Source organism: Grammomys surdaster, unplaced genomic scaffold (assembly GCF_004785775.1).
Source record: "Grammomys surdaster isolate TR1022 unplaced genomic scaffold, NIH_TR_1.0 126066, whole genome shotgun sequence".
Lineage (NCBI taxonomy): Eukaryota > Metazoa > Chordata > Mammalia > Rodentia > Muridae > Grammomys > Grammomys surdaster.
The window spans coordinates 51,577-59,974 of record NW_021620876.1 but is presented as its reverse complement, the minus strand read 5'-3'; the positions used below and the strand labels follow the sequence as shown (position 1 = coordinate 59,974).

General features: G+C 38.7%; 1 non-coding gene across 1 annotated transcript; it reads left to right on the top strand.

Annotated features, from left to right (window-relative positions):
* Nucleotides 1–4,106: 4,106 nt before the first annotated feature.
* Nucleotides 4,107–4,236, top strand: LOC114610985. Its single transcript, XR_003709767.1, has one exon. It is a non-coding gene; the product is annotated as a small nucleolar RNA SNORA17 (small nucleolar RNA).
* The last annotated feature ends 4,162 nt before the right edge of the window (nt 4,237–8,398 follow it).

The window sequence follows — 8,398 nt, the reverse complement described above, 5'->3', positions numbered from 1 at the left end:
TCAGGATGATATTTCAAGTTCCATCCATTTGCCTGCAAATTTCATGAAGTCATTGTTTTTGATAGCTTAGTATTATTCCATTGTGTAAATGTAGCACATTTTCTGTATCCATTCCTCTGTTGAGGGACATGTGGGTTGTTTCCAGCTTCTGGTTATTATAAATATGGCTGCTATGAACATAGTGGAACATGTTTCTTTATTACCTGTTGGAGCATCTTCTGGGTATTCAATCTCTTTCCAACCATTGATTGTGTTTCCCCATTTGACATATTATGCACATTATTTATCTTTTTCAATTGTCAATTAGTACTTTAGAGAGAATGCTTCCTGTGTTGTAAAGAACATTAATAAGTTTAAGATGAAACTGGATAAAGTTATGACCATTAGTTAAAAATAGATCACAAGATATGGCAGAACTCTGAATTTCCTGAAGAGGGCTAAAACCAAGCATCCAAAAATAAAAAGAATAACATTTTATCCTAATTATAAATGCATCTGTCCTCTAACATATACAGCTACACTCTTGGAAGCAGATTAGTTGTGTATTATTTGCACAATCTTAATGATCACCAAACACATAATGAGTAGATATTATACAGTAATATAAAAATTTTGCTCATATCAAGACTTTATTTCCTGAATTCCTATTAGTTTTATTCACATTTACTGTTTACCTAACAGATTTTATGCTATTTTTCAGCTCTTACTTTAAATTAACAATTGGGTTCTCATTGATTCAATGGGTATATGTTTTAAATGCTAGATAACTGTGTAGACTTTATATTGATAAAGCCAGCAAAAATGTTTATTGTTTTTCCCTTCAGTATACTTTTGTTCCCGCAGAAAATAAATATTTACTATGTGTAATGCACAGATGTGGAAAATACTACATTTGTTCATTTCTACACTAATACATGGAAAACCAAAGTAATGCATATGACTTTGTGGAGGAATATTCCATATTCTACTCATAGCTCACTAACTACAGACAAAGTAATACATCTTTGAATGTAGGGAGATATGAGAAGAATTTGTGGGAACAGTTGTCATTGTCAGACCAAACTGATATCAGCATGGTAGCTTAGTTATTATGTACTTATTAATATACATGTCTGGAAGTAAGAAGTCTGAAGTATATGGAAGTAGGTTCAAGTGAAGGGGTCAAAGGATTTGACTTCTATGAGCTCCAAGAGCAAATCTGTGTCCTTGATATGCTCAATTTTTGGACATCTGACTTTATGCCCACATTCTTCATTTTTAAAGTCAGCAATCACTGGCTTCAGTGCTTTTGTTTTGAAGCTCTCTTGCCTGTTCTTCTTTTTTTTTAAAATCACCTTTGTGATTGTTTTAGATCTAAATGCACCAATCTGACCACCTACCTTAAAAGATTTGCAAATAGGGGTTCCATTTTCTGGCCCACAGCTCTGACTGAATACCTGGAGGCCTGCCAGCAACAGAGACAACTCTACATACATTCCCAAAGGCCTGCAGACACAAAAGATTATAGTTCTTCTCAGCATCACAAGTAACCTTTTTCAAAATAGACGTTATATGTATTCATCAAACAAGCATCAACAGATACAAGAAAAGTGAAATAACTCTTTGTATCTTATCAGAACACATGGATTAAAGCTGGAATTCAACAACATAAACAATAGAAAGCCTACAAACTCATGAAAACTGAACAACCCTCTACTCGATGAAGACCCGGTCAGGACAAAAAGAAAGAAAAAAATTAAAGAATTTCTAGAATTAAAAGCAAAAATCAAACAAAATCCAAATGCACAAACTTATGGGAAACAATGAAAGTGGTGATAAAAGTGATAAAACTAATGTCTTCATAAAAGAATTGGAGCGATCTCAAACTAGTAACTTAACAGCACACTTGAAAACTCCAGAAGTAAAAGAATCAAACACACCCAAGAGGGGTAGATGACAGAAAATAAACTCAGTGCTTAAATCAATAAATTGGAAACAAAGAGAAAAATACAAGAGATCAATGAAAACAATAGTTTTTAGTGTGTATTTGTTGTTGCTTGTTTGTTTGTTTGTTTGTTTGTTTTGAGAAAATCACCAAGATAGACAAACCCTTAATCAAACTAAGCAAAAGCCAGAGAGAGAATATCCAAATAAACAAAATCATAAGTGAAAAGCAGGACAATAACAGATACTGAGGAAATCAAAACAATTATTAGGTCTTTTTTCAAAAACCTTTATCACACAAATTGGAAAATCTACATGAAGTGAATGATTTTTTTAACAGATACCACTTAACAAAGATAGATCGAGATAAAAAAAATTACATACTTATTAGAAAATAGAACCAGTATTAAATTCTTTACAAATCTTCCAACTGGAAATAAATAAACAAACAAAAACAAACAAACAAAAACACTAGCCCAGATAGTTTTAGCACTGAATGTAATCAGTCTTTCAAAGAAAATCTAATAACAATGCTCCTCAAATCATTTCACAACACAGAAACAGGAGCACTCTCAAACACATTCTGTGAGGCCAGAGTTACCCTAATAACCAAGCCACATAATGATTCAACAGAGAATGAGAATTTCAGACCAATTTTCATTATGAACATTGATCTGCTTGTACTTGAGTTTTGTACAGAGTGATACATACACCTTATTTGAATTCGTCTACATGTAGACAATTAGACCAGCAACATTTATTGAAGATGCTCTATTTTTTCCATTGCATCATTTTGGCTTCTTTTTCAAAAACAAACTGTCTATATGTGGACCCAAAGGAGGATGCTTAAATCTCACTAAGAAGTGGAAATTCAATAGATATTCATCAGAGGTGGATGGTGTGAGGAACCTGGATGGAAGGGGAAATGAGCAGAACAGGAGGGCTCAACTCTGCAGAAGGCAGAGGGAGTGAACTGGGATAAGTGCGGAAGGTTCTTTGGGATGAGCTAGACACGTAGGTCAATGAAAACTCTTAGTAATCTATGAGGGTGACATTAGCTAAGACTCCTAGCAGTGGGCTATATGGAACCTGAAATGACTAACTCCTATAACCGGACAATATCTCTAATGGAGGGATGGGGATATCAACCTAGTCACCAAACCTTCCACCATGGTTTTACCTGCCTACAAGATGTGCAGGAATGAAGATGGAGAAGAACTTTAGGGAATGGCCAAATAATGGCTGCCTTAACTTGAGAGCCATGTCATGAGAAAGTCAGCCCACCTCTGCCACTATTAATGACATTCTGCTATACTTGCAGACAGGAGCCATCTGTTGTCTGAAAGACCTCATCTAGAAGCTAAGGGAAACAAACAGACAAACGTTAAGCAGAGCTCAGGGAATTATGTGGAAGATGAAGAGGAAGGAGCAAGAGAGGTTAAGTAAACCACAAGAAAACATACAGAATCAACTAACCTGGGCCCAGTAAGGCTCACAGAGACTGAACTACCAACCTGAGAACATGAATGGAATGGACCTAGGCCCCCTACACGTATGTAACAGATATGCCACTTGGTCTTCATGTGGGATTGCTAATAGCAGGAGCAGGGGCTATCTCTCACTCTGTTTCTAGGCTGCCTTGTTTAGCCTCAGTAGGCAAAGATGCACCTAGTATACTGCAATTTGATATGCCAAGGCTGGTTGATATCCATGAGAGGCCTCCTCTGCTCTAAGGAGAAAGAGAAGAGTGGATAGGGGAGGGTAGGGGACCAGAAGGGTATGGGAATGAGGAGAGAGGGAAAGCTCTATTCTGGATGTAAAATAAATAAATAAATAAATAAATAAATAAATAAAACAAAAACAAGTTGCAAATAGTTTGTAACTATTGATCCCTCATGTCTAGCAACACAGCAATGTCGCAGGTTTGTGAGAACATAAGGTACCCAACCAAAGATAAAGGTTCATCACTCTATGTAGTATTTTAACATTTGCAGTACTACTGTACATACTTTGATATTTAGAAAATGACATTAATTATCCTGGGACCACAGTCATTCTATGTTCAAGGCTACACCACCAGTAACAATCATGGTAGTATAAACCAAATGTACACACAATTGTAAATTATTTCCATGATTGCCATGTGCTAGTGCAAATCTTTTCATTAAAAATTAGTGTTTCTCACTGCTGCCAGCTACATTGCAGGTGTGGCTGCTGTTCACACATAAGTCAATAGGTGACACAGAGGAGAGAGGCTATGTTTATGCTCAATGTTCTGACCTAATATTCTCTAAAAACAGCAAGCCTGAGACAACCACCAGTCTGCTACCAAACAGGGAGCCCTGGATGGTGTATTTCAGACACTAAGAAACCCTGAGAGCCACATAAGTGGTGGAGAAATAGAAAAGAAAGAAAGAAAGAAGAAGAAGAAGAAGAAGAAGAAGAAGAAGAAGAAGAAGAAGAAGGAGAAGGAGAAGGAGAAGGAGAAGGAGAAGGAGAAGGAGAAGGAGAAGGAGAAGGAGAAGGAGAAGGAGAAGGAGAAGGAGAAGGAGAAGGAGAAGGAGAAGGAGAAGGAGAAGTAGAAGGAGAAGAAGAAGAGAGAGAGAGAGAGAGAGAGAGAGAGAGAGAGAGAGAGAGAGAGAGGTGAACACACATTGAGGCAGAACTGCAGACTCAAGGGTAGTGAGATACAGGCTGATGTGAGTACCAGGCGATGCCACCTAGAACCATGGTGGGAATATGGCCTGTACTGTCACCAGGGTCCATGTCTGGGGATGCATAGTCCTGGATCAGGAGAGGTCTGTTACCACCAACGACAAGATCTGTCCTGCTGCCCAGGGACATATTGATGCCTGTCAGCTGTGAAGAACTGGTCCCATCCCTCACCTGGGCAACATAGGAGAGCTGACCCCACTCCTAGCCAGCTACAGTACTCAGAAAACTGGCCTGTCTCATTTCATAGGAAGCAGGGTAACACTGGCACTGGTTGTGAGAGTTTCAGGTGAGCCAGTCCTGAGGGTATGAACATGAGACCACTGGCCCTGCCACATATCCTCTGTACAGTGGCATGGGCAAGGGAAAAGATACCCTTCTTACCCCTTGCCACCTGTTTCATGCCCAAGGGTCATGAGAATAGGAGAACTGTCCTTGTCCCTGACCTGCTGCAGCACTTGTGATAGCACACCCTGTACATCCCTGGGCAGCACAGTAGAGGAGAGCATTTACGGTATGGGCACAGATAAGCCAGCACCAAGGGCATGAAAGCTGTAGATCTGGCCCTGTCCCCTTGCTTGAGGTAGCAATGGATAACTCCACAAGGATAGGGCAAGAGAGTTCAGTCTGATGGTGTGGATGCAGGAAAGCTGGTGGGTGGACTGGGTCAGATACCATTCAGACCCAGATCCAAAACCTTTTTGTGTTTTCTCACATAAACATTCATCCTGTCAATGAACTTTTAGAGTGAATAAGGAGCTGGTCCTACTGATCTAAAATTATAGGATCTCCATGACACAAGGAAACAACAGAATATCTGAGAGGAGTTCCAGTGAGGGTCCAGTATTGATAGAGTACCCCATACCAAACCAAGGACTCATCGCAATGAACATCTGCAACCAAAGAAGTGTGGACAAAAGAGTATACTGTGGGACACACTGTGATGCACTACAGTTTTACAATGAGGGTTTTCTTCCCCTGTTGGGAAGAAGGCTGTGAAAGCAGATAACAGGTAAGAGGGGAGAAGGACATGAGTTGGATTAGGGTACATGATGTAAAACTTCACAAAGAACATAAAATTTTTTAATAAAATAATATTCTCTATATTCAATAAGTATGTATTCTCTAGGAGTTTTGGTTTATTTGTTTGTTTGTGGGCGGTTTTGTTTGTTTTTCATTATTCAACATGACTAAAGTAAATAAGAATATTTGGGAAATTTGCATACATTAGAACTGAGCTTCTTTAGAAACACCCTTGCATCTGAGAGGAGAATCCATCAACAAAGACTTCATTAACCTCAACCTTTTCAGATAGGATTATAATGAAAATGTCAAATCCAAGGGAACTATCAGCTAATTAGATAGTCAGGAATATATGCAGCCAAGCTGAACCAAAACAGCCCAAAATGGTTTAGTCATAAACAGTTTTAAGACATTGATTTGTGTGTGTTTGTGTGTGTGTGTGTGTGTGTGTGTGTGTTTTACATGGGAAAGATTCTGTGTGATTAGTATATAAACATATAAATTAATGTGTCTATCTATATACATTCTGAGTTGTTCATATGTATTAATTTTCTTTTTACAATACCCATGATGCTTTCATCTTCTCTATTACATATGTGACAATATTGGAGCACGCCGTGATGGAGTTACATGTCTCGTGACATGAAAGTAGTGTGGAGCAACTGAACCACGTTGTGAAGAAGCAGAAAACATGTTCTGAAGAATCGTGGTTTTGATGCTTTATTTTTAAAGAAAGATATCAGGTATGGAAACATGAAGTATGGGGAACAAGAATTGTGTATTTTAGTCAACTTTGCTGTAGTTAATAGCTCTGAGGGCCAGCCGAAACAATGTAAACGGGCAACCTTGGGAATTAGGCAGTTGGAGGACACCAGAACGCACCAGAGACCTGGGAGGTGAGAGACTCTCAAGACTCAAAGTGAGGGATCTTAGATGAAATGTCCTAAGTAGAGAGAGTGAAGTTATAGAGCCCACCTCCAACAGGAAGACAAGGTATCAAGTGAGAGAGGGGGTTGTTATGCCTCAATCAAAATTCTGACCCATAATTGTTCCTGTCTGAAAGAACTACAGGGATGGAAATGGAGAAGAGCCTGAGGAAAAGAAGGTCCAGTGACAGGGATTCAGCTCAAGGGGGGGTCCCAAGGTCTGACACTACTGCTGATGCTATGGAGCACTCAAAAACTTGGGCCTATCATGACGGCCCTCCAGAAGACCCAACAAGCAGCTGAAAGAGTCAGATGCAGATAATTGCACGCAACCAATGGACAGAAGCTGCTGATCCCTGTGTTGAATTAGGGAAAAACTGGAAGAAGCTGAAGAAGAGGGCGACCCTGTAGGAGGTCCAGCAGTCACAACCTGGAACCCTGAGATATCTAAAACACTGGACCACCAACTAGGCAACATACACCAACTGATATAAGGCCCCCAACACATACAAAGCAGAGGACTGCTGGACCTGGGTTCAGTCAGAGAAGATGCACCTAACCCTCAAGAGACTGGAGGCCCCAGGGAATTTAGAGGTCTGTTGGAGTGGGAAGTAGGGTTGGGGGGTGGGGATTAGGGAGATCCTCATGGAGACAGGGGTGTGTGGAGGAGGTGTGGGATGTGGAAAATTAAGAGGGTGGGCAGGGAGAGAAATAAAATCTGAAGTTTAAAATAAATGAATGAATAAATAAATAAATAAATAGATAAATAAATAGATAAATAAATAAATAAATAATTTAAAAAGAAAAAGTAAAAAAAAAAAATAGTAGAGGAGGTACCTAGGCTTACTGTAACTTAATATGTCACAGCTACTTGAAATCCATGGGAGTTCTGCCCTTTTCTGAAGAAAAACAGAGGAGTTGATGGGGAATTGGTCAGGGGCAGAGGACAAGGAGATTAGGAGGGAAGGGAAATTATACTTGGGATGTAATAGATCTATCTTCTTTCAGAATTGAAGGTATCATTGACCAATAATATGAGCACATTTCTGAAGGGTATGTGTGGCTTCCTAGACACTTTTTAATTAAGAAAATATCATTTTTTGCTTTTATACCTCAGGGTTACAGAAGTTAGCTAGAACATGAAGCAACATTTAATGTATGAAATCACTTGTGACCTGAAAGCCATACACGATAGGAGAATAAGTTAGAAATAATCTCGGTCTTGGGCACAATTCCAGTCACCTGGCTCTGCCTCCATTCTTCTTTGTAGTTATTGCTTTTGCTTTTTGTTATATGCAGAAAATAGTTTCAATTCTATTCAATCACAATGAATAATATCTTGTGAAATTATCACTCACACACACACACACGTCTCTACCCTTGTGCATCCACAGATCTTACTTCCTATGAGTTTGAGATAGGTACTCAAATGGATAATTTGGACAGATATTTGATTTTCTATTTTTATGTCTGTTTATATTTCTGCATTAAAATGGTAATTAATTAAAATCTATTAAGAAATTCTGACAATGACAGGATTCTGAGTGTACTACAAAAACCTACTCAAATGTTTCTGCGTACCCACAGTGATCTACCATGAACATTGGGCATGGCACAAGTGAAGGGAGCAATGAAAAATAAAGAAACTTTCGCTCTAATAAGAGAAGCAGGGGTATTCACAGCACAGACTTCTCTTTAAATATTCTCAATTATATTTTACATTCAGTTGTAAATGACTGAAGCTATAGTACCCTCATCACTCTTTTAGGGTAATATATATAATTGCCATTTAAAACTGAGCTGAAAGTGCTCTT